An 18005-nucleotide genomic window follows, 5' to 3' on the forward strand; every position below is an offset into this window, starting at 1 on the left:
GTCCGATCATAGCTGACCACTAAACTAATCAAGCAGAGACTTCAGAATCTGCATACATAAAGAATATAGACCTTAAAAAGTTAATGAAGTCACTAAACATTGATAACTAACCACTACAAGCAGGAACAAAACAAACTAAGGAGAAGGGCAGCAAATCGGATTTCCAGAGATGCCTCATTATGCTATGTTAAAAGTCTAGTTTTCAGCAATCAAAACAGACAGAACAGGAGATACATAATGAAACAGGGAAGAGAAATCGATGAATCAGTAGAAACTCTCCCTGAAAAAGCCCAGATGTTGAACCTACTACACAAAGTTATAAGTGAGCTGTTATAAGTATATTTGAAGAACTAAAAGAAACTTTGCCTAAAGAATCAAGGGAAAACACAACTATTGATGACTCACCAAATAGGCAGTATAAACAAAGACACAGAGTTATGAAAAATAGTAAAATAGAAACTCTACAGTTCAAAAATACAATAATATGAATGAAAAATTCACTGGAAGAGATCAACAGTACAACTGAACAGACAGAAAATAAGTCAACTGAAATTATTCAATTTGAGGAACAGAAGATGGGGGAAAAAATGAAGAAAAATAAAGCCTCAGAAACCCATGGGACATGACAGCATCTCAAACATACAAAAAGGGAGTTTCAGAAGAGGAGTAGAGTGGAAAGGATAGCTGGAAAAAACAGTAATGGATGAAAGGTTTTCAAATGATGGAAAATATTAATGACGCATTCAGGAAAGTCAATGAACTCCAAGAAGGATAAACTCAGAGAGCCACATAGATAATAAACTGTCAAAAGCAAAGAAAACAAAATGAGACAAAGCAAAACACAGAATTTCAAGAGCAGCAAAAGAAAAATGACTCATCAAATGCAAGCAAGCTTTAGTAACATTAACAGCTGACTCCTCATCAGAAAATATGGCATCCATAAGCCAATAGATGACAAATTATTAAAAGAACTGAAAGAAAAAAAAATGTCATCAATATAAAATCTAGAAAAACTATCCTTCAAATTGAAGGACAAATTAAGACATTCCCAGATAACCAAATTTTGAAAGAACCCTTTACAAGCAGACGTGCCCTATAAGAAATACCACAGGGAGTCCTCCCTGCTGAAATGAAAGCATGTTATACAGTAACTTGAATACCCATGAAGAATTAAAGACCAGTGCTGAAGGTTACCACATAGGTAAATACAAAAGGCAATATTAATGTTTTTTATTTACTCTTTTTTCCTATCAGATTTAAATGACAACTGCATCAGTTAGTAATGATAAAATGGTCCTGGTGTAGATATAATTTTTGTGATTTTTATGATGATAATAGCACAAAGGAGGATGGAGGAAACAGAGTTACATGTGAGCAAAGTTTGTTCATACTGCTGAAATTTAGTTAGAATCGAAAATTTTAAAGAATCAGAACTAGATTCTTTAAAAGAAAATATGTCAAAGGCAACCCCCAGGGCAACCATTTAGAAAATAACCCAAAAATGTATAATTAAAAGGGCTAGTAATTAGAATGGCATGCAAAGATATGTATATTTAACAAAAAAGAAGGCAGTAATGAAGAAATATAAGAACAACCACAACCAAAAAAAAAAAAAAACCCACAAAGACAAATTTCAAGTCAATAACCTATCCTCCCATTTTCACTAAAAAAAGGGAAAGAAAAAATAAATAAATAAACCCAAAGTGAGCAGAAGGAAGGAAGGAGATAATAAAGTATAGAGCTGAAATAAATGAAATAGGGAATAGTCAACTATATTTAATAGAGGAAACTTGCAAAATCAAAAGTTGGCTTATTTGTAAAGACTAATACAATTGAACATCCCTCCACTAGGCTGACCAAGAAAAAAAAAGGATAAAAGAAGGATATCACTACTAATCTTACAGAAATATAAAGAATACTATAAACAACTCTATGCCAATGAATAGATAACCTAGATGAAATAGGAAAATTCCTAGAAACAAACTAATGAAACTATCTCAAGAAAAAGTAAAAAAACCTACATAGACTTATAACAAGTAAAGAGACAGAATTAATAAGTTAAAAACTTCTCATATAGGAAACCCTCAGACCCAAATGACTTTGCTGATGAAATCTACCAGACATTTAAAGGAAGAATTAATACCAATCTTGCAGAAACTTTTCTAAAAAACTATAAGAGTAAGGAACACTCTCCAACATACTCTTTATGTCTAGTATTACCCTGTATATTAGAGTTCTCCAGAGAAATTGAAACAATAGGAGATAGATAGGTAGACAGACAAACAGATAATTAGATAACAAGTTGCCAAGGATGTGGAAGAAATTGAACCCTCATTCATTGTTAGTGGGATTATAAAATGGTGCAACACTAGAAAATGGCTTGTTAGTTCTCCAAACTGTTAAACATAGACATCCAGCAATTTTGCCCTTAGGTTTAAACCCAAGAGAAATGAAAAGATAAGTTCAGACAAAAACTTTTACACAGATGTTTGCAGCAGCATTATTCTTTATAGCCAAACAAAATGTAGAATATCCATTCAATGGACTATTATCTGACAAAGGAAGGCAGGCCTGATACATGCTACCCCATGGATGAACCCTGGAATCATTTCGCTAGGTGCAAGAGAAAATGGAAGAAAGAAAGCAAGTCAGAAAAGATCACATATTGTGTGATTCCATTTATTCAAAATAACCAGAACAGGCAAATACATGGAAAGAAAGTAGAGAAGTGATTGCCAAGGGCTGCGCAGAACAGGGAAATGGAGAGTGACTGCTAATGGGTACAGGATTTCTTTGGGAGATGGTTAAAATGTTCCACAGTGTGGATGATCGCTCGACCCTGTCAGTAGTATAAAATCTACTAAAATGTACACTTTAAAAAGGTGAATTTTCTGGTATGTAAATTATATTTCAATAAAGCTGTTATAAAATCAAAAGCAGTCCAACTCCTCTTAAAAACATACTGAATTCAGCTATCCTGCCTAGAATGTATTCCTTTAAAAGTAATCACTTTGACATTACGGTTCATCAGCTTTTGGCTATACCGTTAAGAAATCAATCACCTACTTTCCTAAGGAAAAATGATAAAAAAAAAAAATTTCTTAACCTCCAAGAATTAAAGCCAGAACATTCAGGAACCCAATCTAAAATAGTGAGGCAATCAGCTTCATCCATCTCAAAGGAACACCTGAATTAAAGAACAACCAAATGAGAGATGAGTTACAATACCTCCCATATAACACTGATATTGTCTACTGCTGCATCAGATACATCCATTTTGAATCTCTAACTGGCTTTCAAACTCACTATGATTATTTTTTTAAAAAAGGATTTTAAAAAATATTTCCCTCTGTACTGATTAGTTGCAAGTGTTCAATGACATCAGAAAACACCTGGTTCTATTCTTCAGCGCGTTTATCGTCAGATGACTGTTGGGAATAGAGCAGGAAGAAAATACCAAAGGCAGCAGGAGTGAAGGACATGGTTGTCTTAGTCAAATTGTCCCAGAGCCTTCATAAGGGTAGTGAGAACTCTCAGGTACCCCAAGGTTTCCCCACTGGAGAAGGCGGCAGGCTTGGAAGTGAGCTTATTGCTCAAGAGAATTCGAAGACAGCTACTACATCCTTAAGACAGGCTGGAATGATACACTACCCGGGTGACTTCCCACCAGTTTCATGAAAGGAGTAAAACAGACTGATGTCCATTTTTAATAGGTAAAAAACACTAGACGCAGACAAGACCAGCAGAGCAGAGATTCAGCTCATGCTTACTGGTATTCAAGTCTTATTTCTGCACTGTGTACTCATCTTACTTTAATGTTTCTGCCCCCACCCAGGGCCCATGATGCCCAATCTAGTTAATGCCCTTTCTGTAGTACATGTGTCGGTACTCTTTGCAATTTTTCATTTTGCAAAGTGTTTCATTCTACTCTGTCTGTGTATCATGCGTGTGATAGTCACTCAGTCGTATCCGAATCTTTGCAGTCCCTGTGGACTGTAGCCTGCCAGGCTCCTCTGTTCTTGGGATTCTTCAGGCAAGAATACTGGAGTGGATTGCCATTTCCTTTACCAAGGGATCTTCCAGATCCAGGGATCAAACTTGGGTCTCCTGCATTGCAAGCAGATTCTTCACTGCTAAGCCACCAGGGAAGCCCTCTACTCAGTCTAATGAAACCTTGTATTTCTTATTCCATTACTCTTATCCATCTTATCCTGAGAAACTTTTGAAAGGACCTGATTCATGGGTCAGAAAGAGAAGAGAAAGAAGTATCAGATGGTGGTTAAAAAGCTAGAAGGTCCAACGCTCCCCAACTTTAGAGTCAAATTTTGACTTCTTTATCTATTTGTACATTCATACTCTCCTACAAAAGGAGAAGGGGTGGCAGAGGATGAGATGGTTAGATAGCATCACTAACTCAATGGACATGAATGTGAGTAAACTTCAGGAGATAGTGAGGGACAGGGAAGGCTGGTAAGCAGTAGTCCATGGGATCGCAGAGTCGGACACAACTTGGCAACTGAACAGCATTCATACTCTACTACTCACATGGAATGTCTTTTATAATTCTCTTAACCTTCAAAGACATTCTTGATGTTGTTTTGAACATATAAGAGAGAAGACAAAAATAAATGAAAAAAAAAAAAAAGGGAAAGGAAGGCAAAGAAAAATAAGGATCACAAGACAAAGAGCAACACTACACACACAAGAGTGGAAGACACAGGAGCCTGGCGTGCTCTAGTCCACGGGGTGGTAAAAAGTCACGACTTAGCGACTGAACAACAACAACAACACACAAGAGAGTCCAAATGTGGGTCAGGCCACTTGCATTACGGAAATTTCAGCCAAGACATTCTGGAGACATAGCGGGCATTTAAAATCCTGCCTCATTTGAAGAGACGGGATGGAGGGATTCTAGCAGAGAATGCCAGTGAGACAAAATGAAATTCAGGTCACAGTGATGAGACAGAGTTTTGTAACAGAGTTAGATCAAGTTTTCATACGAGGAAATAACAAAAACTGGGGCTCTGTTTTGTGATTCTGATATCAATAAGTGTACTAAAGCAATCCTCAGAGGAATCCTCAGCACTGATTTCACATTTTTTTCAAGAGTTAAATATACTCTTTATATAACTAAAAGTTTATTTGTATAATATTTTACTTTTTAAAGATTTTTTTAAGGCAGACCATATTTAAAGTCTTTATTGAATCTGTTATAAAACAGTTTGTTTTTTTTTTTTAATGTTTTCATCTTCTGACTATGAGGTATATGGGATATTAGCTGCCCAATCAGGAATGGAATCCATATCCCTTACATTGGAAGGTGAAGTCTTAACCACTGGACCCACCAGGGAAGTACGAATATTTCATTTTTTATTGATGTTATTTTTCTCTCTGTTGTCTACCTACTAAAGAAATTCACCTCTCCCATTTGTAGACAGAGACTTAACATAGAATGACATATTGAAGGCTCTGGAAATTTTTCCCTGAGCAAAAGTATTTCCCCCGTTTACCAATGAATTTCTTCCACAAATGCCATTTTACCTGCAGGATCTCCTATTAAAATACAAACACTTCTGCAGATGTAACATGCTAAGTCCACATCAAATACTTTGGAGAACTTAGTAAGCATTAAATGTACCCTGGAAGAAAAACACAATGGCTTAAGAGCTAGACATACCTGGGTCCAGACTCCAGTTTGAACAATCACTGACTGAGGTTAGCTGAATAAGGGAAACAGAAAAGCACAGTCTGTGCTTTTCATTGTCTGAAAACTAAGCTGAAGAGCAAGTCCACTTTGCAGTATTGTCTACTCTGAGACCTAACTGCCATACCTCCTTCATACAATACCTGACAGTGAACACTCGGCAAATGCTCTGTGAAGCGCTCAGCAAGAAGTACTTGGTTCACGTTCTCCCACATCCGCAGTGCCTAGCAAAATGCCTGGCACACACTGGGCACTTAATGTCTGATTTTGATATTGTTGGACAAGAAGGAAGCAACGGAGCACGGACTTTGGACTTCTCTCTCCCCCTGGATGTGTCAGCTTGAGCAATTTGTCTCTCTGAGCATCAATCTCCTTTTTCAAAAAAGACAAAAACCACCATTTTACAGTTATTGTAAAGAGATTCTATTTTTTAAAGGATCTAGAATGTTCTAGGCATATACATAAAGGCAAATTTTTTGTGCTTTAATAGGATTTAATTATCGGCTCTCTTCCCTGTTTCCTTTCTGAAAATGCTCATTCTCTCCTTTTAAGAAATCTCATAGGCCCCCTGCTCATTCATTGAACATCAATAAAACTATATCTGCTATTATAAATTATCTATAAGAACGAAGGCAGGGTATTGGGAGATTCAAATTGAGATATATACACTACTATGAATAAAACAGATAACTAATGAGAATCTACTGTACAGCACAGGAAGCTTTACTCAATGGTGACCTGAATGGAAAAGAAATCCAGAAACCAGGGGAGAGATGTATACGTATAGCTGATTCACTTTGCTGTACAATAGAAATACATTGTAAAGCAAATATACTCCCATAAAAATTTAAAAAGAAATATGAACAGAGGCAGGGAAATTTTGGATTCTTCAAGAAAAAACTAAAAATTTTAGCTTTTTGGTGTTTGTATGCTTCATGTTTAACATCAGTACTGGCTGGGAGAGGATATGAAATAAAAGCAGAGACATCACTTTGCCGACAAAGATCCACACAGTCAAAGGTATGCTTTTTCCAATAGTCATGTACAGATGCGAAAATTCGACCACAAAGAAGGTTGAGGGCTGAAGAATTGATGCTTTCAAATTGTGGTGCTGGAGAAGATTCTTAAGAGTCCCTTGGACTGCAAGGACATCAGTTCAGTTAAGTACAGTTCCTCAGTCATGTCCGACTCTTTGCAACCCCATGGACTGCAGCACGCCAGGCCTCTCTGTCCATCACCAACTCCCGGAGTTTACTCAAACTCACATCCATTGAGTCGGTGATGCCATCCAACCATCTCATCTTCTGTCCTCCCCTTCTCCTCCCGCCTTCAATCTCTCCCAGCAGCAGGGTCTTTTCAAATGAGTCAGTTCTTCGCATCAGGTGGCCAAAGTATTGGAGTTTCAGCTTCTACATCAGTCCTTCCAAAGAACATTCAGGACTGATTTCTTTTAGGATGGACTGGTTGGATCTCCTTGCAGTCCAAGGGACTCTCAAGAGCCTTCTCCAACACCACAGTTCAAAAGTATCAATTTTTTGGTGCTCAGCTTTCTTTATGGTCCAACTCCCACCTTCATACATGGCTACTGGAAAAACCATAGCCTTGACTAGACAAAACTTTGTTGGCAAAGTAATGTCTCTACTTTTTAATATGCTGTCTAGGTTGGTCATAGCTTTTCTTCCAAGGAGTAAGCATCTTTTAATTTCATGGCTGCAATCACCATCTGCAGTGATTTTGGAGCCCAAAAAAATACAGTCTCTCACTGTTTCCATTGCTTCCCCATCTATTTGCCATAAAGTGATGGGACCAGATGCCATGACCTTAGTTCTCTGAATGTTAAGTTTTAAGCCAACTTCTTCATTCTCCTCTTTCACTTTCATCAAGAGGCTCTTTAGTTCTTCACTTTCTGTCCTAAGGGTGGTGTCGTCTGCGTATCTGAGGTTATTGATATTTCTCCCAGCAATCTTGATTCCTGTTGTGCTTTATCCAGCCCGGCATTTCTCATGAGGTACTCTAAATATAAGTTAAATAAGCAGGGTGACAATATACAGCCCTGACATACTCCTTTCCTAATTTGGAACCAGTCTGTTGTTCCATGTCCAGTTCTAACTGTTGCTTCCTGACCTGCATACAGATTTCTCAGGAGGCAGGTCTGGTATTCCCACCTCTTTCAGAATTTTCCACAGTTTGTTGTGATCCACACAGTGAAAGGCTTTGGCATAGTCAATAAAGCATAAGTAGATGTTTTTCCAACTCTCTTGCTTTTTCAATGATCCAGCGGATTTTGGCAATTTGATCTCTGGTTCCTCTGGCTTTTCTAAATCTATCTAGAACACCTGGAAGTTCATGGTTCATGGTTCACGTACTGCTGAAGCCTGGCTTGGAGAATTTTGAGCATTACTTACTAGCGTGTGAGATGAGTACAATTGTGTGGTAGTTTGAGCATTCTTTGATATTGCCTTTCTTTGAGATTGGAATGAAAACTGACCTTTTCCAGTCCTGTGGCCACTGCTGAGTTTTCCAAATTTGCTGGCATATTGAGTGCAGCACTTTCACAGCATCATCTTTTAGGATTTGAAAGTGCAAGGACACCAAATCAGTCAATCCTAAAGGAAATTATATCCTGAATATTCACTGGAAGGACTGATGCTGAAGCTGAAGCATACTTTGGTATGCTCCAATACTTTGGTCACCTGATATGAAGAGCTGACTCATTGGAAAAGAACCTGATGCTGGGAAAGACTGAGACTGGGAGGAGAAGGGGGCAATAGAGGACAAGATGATTGGATGGCATCACTGACTCAATGGACATGAGTTTGTGCAAACTCTGGGAGATACTGAAGGACAGGGAAGCCTGGCGTGCTGCAGTCCATGGGGTTGCAGAGTGTCGGGCACAACTTAGCAACCAAGCAACAATAACAACAAAATCTCCTGGATTAAGGGCTTGGGTGGATGTAAGGAGGGAGAGGAAATGAGGTGTATTTTTTAGTAAAGAATCATGCATTAAAAAATTATTCACAGCAAGGCTTTGCCTATCCACCAAAAGAAATGGAAAATGATGTTTATCCCTTGAGGGCAGAGCAAAATGCCTGTCTGTTTAGTCTAATCTTACTTTGTAGGCTTGTGGAATTGAATGACTATTCAAACCCTCATCCATGTCTCCTTTTCTGTGTTCAACTTACATAACTTGTTCTCTAAATCTTCAGCTGTGTTTCCACCAACTCGTTCTCAAAGAGAGTAGGTTAAGAAAAACCCCAGAAGCACCTGGGCTGTGTATTACCTACTTGTTTACACATCCCTGTCATTAAAAACTACAGGTTGACACACATGGGTGACTCCACTATTGTACTAATGTGTATCGAGTGCTATTTTGCCAAGATGCTTTACAAAGATAATTTCACTCTGTATGCCTTCTCTCTTGTTTTATTTATGTTTTTTAACATAATAGGTGCTGGCTTGTGTATATCTCTAGGAAATCTGCTTCTTTGTCTTTCAGCTGTGCTTGGGGGAAGCGAATGCTGACTCACGTCAGATTCTGACATCCCTACTGAGTGTGACAGCATTCTCCCTTACCTGGCTGACAATCTCCAGTGCCACTCCTGGTGAGGGTCTGAATGGAGAGAAAGTGTCTATCAACCCTGGGGTGTCCAGAAGGGTGGACAAAACAGGTCCCTGGCCAAAAGGCAGCCACCCAGAGTCATCATGAATTTTTGTTGAGACAACCTACCGCCTTGAGAGCTTCCTGGCTAAGGTGCCAAAGAAAAGCAGCTGTGGTTGGTTCCTCAGCAGACGTGAGACAATGATTTGTGGCCATAAAATATTGTCCCTACTAGAAACAATGGAAAAAACCACGTTCTTCAAGGTTAAACAAGGGGAATGCATAAGCAGGCAACCAGGCAGACAGATGGAAACACCTGCTAGAAGCTCTTCTGAGCTCAGAAACGGAAATGATTTACATCCATTCTTCCTCCTGTCTTCAGTCTTTCTCCTCTGAGCCCTCCCCCTCTCCGCCCTTCATAATGCATTCCACTTGCTCTCAGATGGGCCAAATCTCTTGGAATTTTATAATTGGAAATACCTTCCAGATCACAAAGGTTGATGCTCTCATTTTAAAGATAAGAAAACTTAGGCTAAGAAAGGTTGGAGGGACTCACTGGAGTTCCCACAGGTCAGCCAAGGTTGGGTCAACATCAGAACTGTGGCCTGAGTTAGAGGGAGCTAAACAAAGCATAAGCTAATTTCTGTGAAGCTAAGTGATAACACAGGCAGCACCTGAGTGAGAGCAAGAAGACAGGGGATTTTGCTTCCTCTTCTTGACCCCATCTATGATGGACCACATGTGAGCAAGAACAATGGTGCTGCCTCCCTTTACCACCCGCCTTGAACACCCCTTCTTCAGCATTCTGATTTACCAGATGAAGCTCCTCACCTGAAAGACAGGGGATGGACAATCAGGACACTGGGGACAGCAGCCAAGGGGGCTGTCACTGATGGGGAGTGTATGCCCAGCGACTTGCAACTTGCATTTTATTCTCCGCATTGCAATAGTCAGGGGTTATTGTCCCCCCACTTGCAAATGAAGAAACCAAGCCCTAGAGAGGTTAGGTAACCAGCCCAAAGCGATAGAGACAGAACTGGAATCCAGACCTAGCCGCTTCCCAAGTCAACGCTACACTAGACCAGGGAGAACCAGGCACCGGGCCTTTGCTTCTGTGCACAAGACTGGGATGAGTAACAGCCAGGCTTCTCGTCTGCCTTCCTCCCCACCAGGCACGACTTCATCCAAGTCAGGAACCCAGCAGAGGCCAAGCACTGGAATAAAAACTGTATAAAATCGCTACAGGGCTCAATTTCCACCCCACACATCAATCATCACCAGCAGCCTTTTTGCCAGAGGGGTGTGGGAAAAGGGAATGAATAGGACTACAGGCACTCGCTTCCCCTAACCTACAAGTCCTAGGGAAGACGATGCTCATACAGTACAAGGCACAATGTAAGAACTACACCAAACCTCTAAACCCCGGGTCCCTGGAATAGCCTGTTCTGTGCCAGGTGATTTGTTCAGTTTAAAAGAGGGGCATTTCACTTTTCAATTCTATCTGTGAAGACCGAAAATATTGTGCATCATGCAATACTAAAGTATATTATTGCCAAATGCTGGTTTGCAAATACTAGGACTTCTTTTTAATATAAAATGTTCCAAACCTTCGCCGAAGAGCTCTTTGCTTTCAGGTTTAGATGCCTGAAGAAATACATAATGATGAAAAAAGCTACTAGGAATCAGTAACCCTTCCAAATGAATGCTGTATTTTGTCATAATAGCATCTAGGTACATTTGGAACAAAGAAATACTACATTTATGCATGAGCTACACTGTTTATGCAGTTTTCAGACTCTATTGGAAGTGCAGATGGATTGATGGGCCCCCTGGAATGATCACAGGAGAGGCCTAAGTGAGTCATCGTGAAGTGAAGTCCCCCAGCATCCTCTAGGCCAGTGCCCCTCAAACCTTCCCCCACTCGTGACTCTGAAGACCCTTTTAAAGCACAGATTCTAATTCAACAGGCCAGGGACCTGGCCTGAGACTCTGCACTTCTAGCAGATGATGCTGTTGCTGCTGCGTGTGGACACACTTTGAGTAGAACAACCCTGCCACTCACACTGACCCCGACTCTCGCCTACCTACCTGCCCACTCAACTGCGTTTACTCTACTCATCAAGTCATACACCCTCTTGCCACCATTTTTCCTAAATGGTAACTATGAGTGTGTGTATGTGAACGCGGCTCCCCAGAAAGTGAATCTCATCTCCTAGGCCTTGCTAAATCCCATTCACTCCCATTTCGCTTGCAGACCAGACTGCTATTACACAGCCAATTAAGCTTTCTGCCTAGGACTGTCTCACTGCTGTTTTACATGCATGTGCGTGGATGTTGGTGGTATTCAGCTGCAATCTCCTTGAGAGCAAGGATGACACAGTAGTAAATATGTCCACAGTCACTAACATTTGCTCAATAAATGCTGGCTGGTTCATAAAGTCTCTGGGTGAGAAATCAATGCATACTGGTATGGACATGGATATGAAACAATCCAGCACGTGGGTGAAAGAAACATATCCCCAAATTAATCATGAATATTTATTTCAAAAAATAATAGGTGCCATTTATTGAGCACTTAAGAGTCAGGCCACTGAGCAAAGTGCCCTTTACGTGATCTCATTTAATGTCACAAGGACCCTAAGAGGAACACTCCAAAGCCCATAGGTCAACAGAGTGCTGCCTCTCATTAAGTGTCTCCTAGGTACCAAAACACCTGGTATAAGATCAGAGAACAAAACACTCTCCTGTTCTCCAGGCAGTTGCAGCCACAAGTAATGAGGCTGCAGTATGGCAAGTACAATAATACGGGTCAAAAGGCAATAGAAATAAGAGCAAAAATAAATACATGCGACCTAATCAAACTTCGAAGCTTTTGTACGGCAAAGGAAACCATAAGCAAACTGAAGACAACCTACAGACTAGAAGAAAATATTCACAAATGATAAGACTGACAAGGGCTTAATTTCCAAAATATAAAATAGCTCATACAGCTCAATAACAACAACAACAAAAAAACCCCAAACAACCCAATCAAAAAGTGGGCAGAAAACCTAACAGACATTTCTCCAGAGAAGACATGCAGTTGACCAGAAGGCACACAAAAAGATGTTCAACATTGCTAATTATTAGAGAAACGCAAATCAAAACTACAACGAGGTATCACCTCACCCCTCTGACTGATGTTGGTCAGAATGACCAAAATCAAAAAGTCTACACACAATAAATGCTGGAGAGGGTGTGGAGAACAGGGAATTCTCCCACACTGTTGAAGGGAATGTAAATTGGTGCAGCCACTAGAGAAAACAGTCTGAAAGTTCCTTTAAAAACTAACAGAGTTACCATATGACCCAATAATCCCATTCCTGGGCATATATCTGGAGAAAACTTTAATTCAAAAAGATACATGTACCCCTAAGTTCATAGCAGCACTGTTCACAATGGCCAAGACACAGAAGCAACCTAAATGTCCACTGACAGATGAATGCTTCAAGCAGACATAGTAAAGATATACAATGGGATACTACTGGGCCATAAAAAAGAATGAAATAGCGCCATTTGCAGTAACGGAGATGAACCTAGAGATTATCAAACTAAGTGAAGTCAGACAGAGAAAGACAAATATCATATGATAACACTTACAGGTGAAATTTAAAAAATGATACAAATGAATATGGTTACAAAACAGGAACAGACTCACAGACATAGAAAACAAACCTATGGTTACCAAGCGGGAAAGGTGGCAGGGGTGAGGGGCGAGTAGGGATACATTAGGGGCTTGCGATTAGTAGATACACACTCAGTTCAGTTCAGTTCAGTCTCTCAGTCGTGTCTGACTCTTTGTGACCCCACGGACTGCAGCATGCCAAGCCTCCCTGTCCATCACCAACTCCCGGAGTTTACTCAAACTTATGTTCATTGAGTCATACTGCTGCTGCTGCTGCTGCTGCTAAGTCGCTTCAGTCGTGTCCGACTCTGTGCGACCCCATAGATGGCAGCCCACCAGGCTCCCCCGTCCCTGGGATCCTCCAGGCAAGAACACTGAAGTGGGTTGCCATTTCCTTCTCCAATGCATGAAAGTGAAAAGTGAAAGTGAAGTCGCTCAGTTGTGTCTGACTCCCAGCGACCCCATGGACTGCAGCCTACCAGGCTCCTCCGTCCATGGGATTTTCCAGGCAAGAGTACTGGAGTGGGGTGCCATCGCCTTCTCCGCTACTATATATAAAACAGATAAACAACAAGGTCCTTTGTATAGCACAGGGAACTATATTCAATATCTTGTGATAACCTATAATGGAAAAGAATATATACAACTGAATCACTTTGCTGTACACTAGAAACTAATACAACATTGTAAATCAACTATACTTCAATAAATAATAACAACAGTAATAATACAGATCAATGCAAAGTGTCACAGGAAGAGAGAGAGCCATCTGGGAATGTTGGAAAAGGTCTAAGAACTGACTTTTAAACTAAGTCTTAAAAAACACAGACTCAAGCAGAGGAAGAAAGAAGGGTGGAAAAAGGATGAGAATGCATGTACAAAAAGCAAGGGGATATAACAGAGCGTGAGGAAGGGTTGAGGACGCCTGGGAAGTTTGGGGTGTCTGGAACCCACACTGCACATGGTGGCATGGCAGGAGAGAGCAACTGACCGTGCTGAATCTCTCCGGGGAGAAGGGGATGACTAGGTGGAGAAGAAGTAGTCTCTCAATCGCTGGGGGACCTTTCTTAAAACTGCACATCCCCAGCCCAGGAGCATGTTGTCTCCCTTCCCCATCATTCACCAGCTTATCAGAATTTTCCAGGGAAGCGAGTTTGGGAATGGGAGTTTGGCAAGTGCCATGAGTGGTTCAGATACTGCTAACGTGAGGAGAAATCATGGCAGAGGAGGGGCTACGGGCTCAGGATGGAGGGCTTTATCCCCTGGGCTATGGAGGAAGAAGGCTTTGGAAATGGGGAAATGACAGGATTGAATCTCTTTTTAAAAGATGCAGAGTATGGATCGGAGCAGAGAAAATGTAGAGGCAGGGAGAACATGAAGCTGCCAAAATAGCAATAATAAAGATAATAATAGCAGATTCTTATCGATGTCCCAGGCACTGTTCTAATTTAATGGTGTAATCACAGATTTAAGAGCCTGATCGGAAGCAATGTCTGGAGGAATGAAGAGAAGAAATTGTTTCAAAAGAGATGTCTAATTGGGTAGGATATGGGCTTAGAGTTACAAAGATGGCTATTTTTTCACCAGGTATCAAATTGAAGTTTCAGGCTGTCCTTAGCCCTGCCCCTTGCCCTTTTAGCACTTAATAATGATGAGAGATATCTTAGGCATGTCCTGAAGGGTTGAAGTTTAGAACTGGGGAGAGTCTCCAGGGTCAGAAAAATTATAATTTATTTGAAACCACCTAAGTTTGAAAAAAAAAAAGAAAGTGAAAAAATTTTTCAGAGCCAGCAGCAGTTCAGATGCTATGGCCCTGGCCAAAAATGATTCAGGATAAGAAGATCTGCTTTCACCAGCAAGAGTCCCAGGCATTTCCTAGGTTTGCTGGGGGCCCTCTAGTGCTCTCCCACTGACCACACTGCAGCCACTGATAAGGGGGCAGGGACTCTCTCTCATCGGGGAGCCCTGATGATGATGCAAAACAGTAGGACTTAGAGTTGAAATAAAAGAATAATTGGCAACAGTGAGTTCAGAGAGAGTCAAAATATTTCGATAAAGCTAATGGCAAGTTCCCTTCAAATTACTGGATTTATATAAAATTCACTCATTAGTCATTTTTTATGTGGACGCAATCCACCAAGCAAAACATTAAGGGCTTCAGCAAGAAGAAAATAGAAGGGGAAAAAATTTTAAGGAAAAAAATAAACTAGACTTTGAAGCTACTAAACAAGTTTTATTGCCCCCTCTAAAACATTTATTATTAAAGCCTTACATTTTTCTCAGATGCTTAGACAGACTTTATAATAAAGTTAAAACAGAGAAAACAAGTGCCCTCAAGGTTACATCTTGACTGGTCACCCAAAGTGCAAGTCCCGGACCTGGATCATTGCATTAGCTGGGAGGGAGGAGGATATACCGCAGATACATAAGCAGTGTCTCATTTGTTAAAATAACAAAAATTTATCTCTAGCCCACACTGTCTGTCTATACAGGGTTAGCCAGGAGTCTCTGGGACCCAAGCTGATGATAGGGAATGTTGCCAGTAACTGTGGCAGAATAAAAAGACATCTCTGAAAGATGACAAACATTCCAGCCAGAAAGTGGCATGCGTCACTTTGAATAGCAACATATGTCCAGAACTAGTCACCCAAATATAAGGGATCCAGGAATTACAACCAACCATACTCCCTGAGTGGGAAGAGCAGAATATTTGGTGAACAGCACCAGTGACCACCACAGACACATGGCAGAGTGGGCCCTGTTTTAACTCACCATGAGCCCAGAGATTGAGCTCATGCATCAGCCTTGATCAGGCAGTCTAACATGATTATTTTCAGTAGATAAACTAAAATTGTTCCTGAATTCTGCTCCTGAAGCAATAGTGTGCTACCCAAAGATGAAGTGATAAAGAAGGGGGATCTAATAACACATGCAATTGAGCTTAAAGTGATTAAACAGTAACACCCCTGAGCTACTCCTTACCTACTGCTGTCAGGAGGCTCCTTAATGGCATTACACTGGAAGAGTTATGGGGTTTCTCAAATGATGAGATCCATTCTAAGCACCATTCTGACCAAGAACTGACTTAAAGGATTTTATATACCTCTTCCCATCATTCCCACCCATAATCATAGCCTGCAGAAGCCAACTTCTCCCCAAAATAATCTCTTGACCAAACTCAGAAGAAAATAAGCACACAATACTGTGTCAGAAAGACCACAAAGTGCAAGTATTTTGCAAAGCTTATTGGGAAGAACTGAAATCTGCCATGTAAATCCCTTTGACATTGGGATAAACTGAGACTCAGTAAAAAGACTGTGATGCAGTCTTTCAGATCAATCAGACTGTGCAGGACAAGAATGACACATACACTGGTTTGGATCAAGTCACACTGGTTAAAAGTGATTAAGCTCTGGTTGCATCGTGAAGAGAAAAGCAGCCTAACCTCAGAATGAATGGTCCCTCCTTCATTACATGTTAAACACATATTTAAAAAACAGAATCTACATCATTTCTGATTGCTCTGGCCAAGCCAGGTAAGGAGCAACTCTCAAAGTATCTCTCTGAGCTTGCTTTGTTACAGATTTTACTTCATTCTGAATCTCTCCCAACATCCTGTGCAGTAGCTGTCATGGTTTAGTTTACAGATAAGAACTCTGAACTTCAAGCAAGCTGAGTGGCCTGTTCAAGGTCCAATATCTCATAAGTGGTAGATCCCAGGAAAATCCTCTTTACCTCCCATTCCCCAAGGCTTCTCTTTGGCAAGAGAACCAGTCAGTTGTTGTAAAAGAGACAGCTTATAATAATGATAAATAGTCCAGGCTCTGGGCAGATAGGTCTGGAAACCAATCCAGCTCCAAGTCTTTGAGTTGCCATTTATGTCACAATTTCAGCCTAACTGTAAAATGGAGATAAGCCTGCCATCATCTAGTTTTTATGAAGAATAAGTAAAATTAGGTCTGGCACCTCATAGGCACTCAATAAATGCTGGCTATCGTCATCATCACCTAGGCTCTATATCCTATAAAGCCAAGAGGCATTTAACTGTAGCAAAGGTTATTCCCAACCTCTCAAGCAATTTCACATATATTTCCCTGGAGTCTTAAAGACAGTAAAGTGCCAAAGGAAAATGACTACTGAAGAAACCCTGCTCTTTCAATTTCAAGGTCATGATACTGAGCCCCTAGCAGGATCATCATAACTAAAATTTGAAATCGTAATGTATAAAAGACACCATTTCAAAATCAACACAACATTGTAAGGCAACTATCCTCCAACTAAAAATTAAAATTAAAACAAGTAAATAATGAAAGACACCATTCCAAGCCCTTTGTGTTTATTAATTCATTTAATCCTCACTCATAATAACCCTATGTGGCAGATTGTACTAACATACCCATTTTACAGATAAGGAGACTGAGGTCAAGAGAGCTTAAATAACTGGCCTAACTCCATAGACCTAGGAAGGGACAGAGTCAAGACTTAAACCCAAGAAGCCTCATCTTAAAGCCTGTGTGCCACCCACTAAGTCACACTGCCCCTGTGTAATATTAATTAAGTGCACAGTCATATTTGAGGCATTAATAATACAGGATGTATTATGTGTATAACAAGAAACGCTGCAGCCTCCCAAGTCACTGACATGATGAATTGAAGCAGGCAAGCACAATTGTGAGATAAGTCAACAATGTGAGTTGTGAGAACTGTAAAGAATTTAAGATAGCAAGGCCTCAAACAATGACTGGGGAGTTATGCAAGGGACACAACTCAACAAGCAATCAGAAGGAAGGGAGCCCCTCTTTTTAAGCAAACTAAATAGGCCAAGGATGGTGCTGATAGGCACCATCCACATAAGAACAGAGACTTGGGCAGACCATCTACAGAGCTAATGAGTGACTATGGTAGTTCACAGATCTCATCATCAGAGCCAAGACAGACGGAAGAGAGTTCTCTCGGGGGCACCCAGACAATACAGAGCAGCTGCTTAGGGGCCCAAATCAGAGAGAAAAAACTGAAAACCAATTCCTAGCTTGGTCTTT

General features: G+C 40.5%; 1 protein-coding gene across 1 annotated transcript in view; it reads right to left on the reverse strand.

Moving 5' to 3' along the window:
* Positions 1-18005, reverse strand: part of DGKI (diacylglycerol kinase iota) — a 515206-nt gene that overhangs the window by 458172 nt on the left and 39029 nt on the right. The window lies entirely within an intron of this gene.

The sequence above is a fragment of the Bos javanicus genome, chromosome 4, assembly GCF_032452875.1.
Source record: "Bos javanicus breed banteng chromosome 4, ARS-OSU_banteng_1.0, whole genome shotgun sequence".
NCBI lineage: Eukaryota > Metazoa > Chordata > Mammalia > Artiodactyla > Bovidae > Bos > Bos javanicus.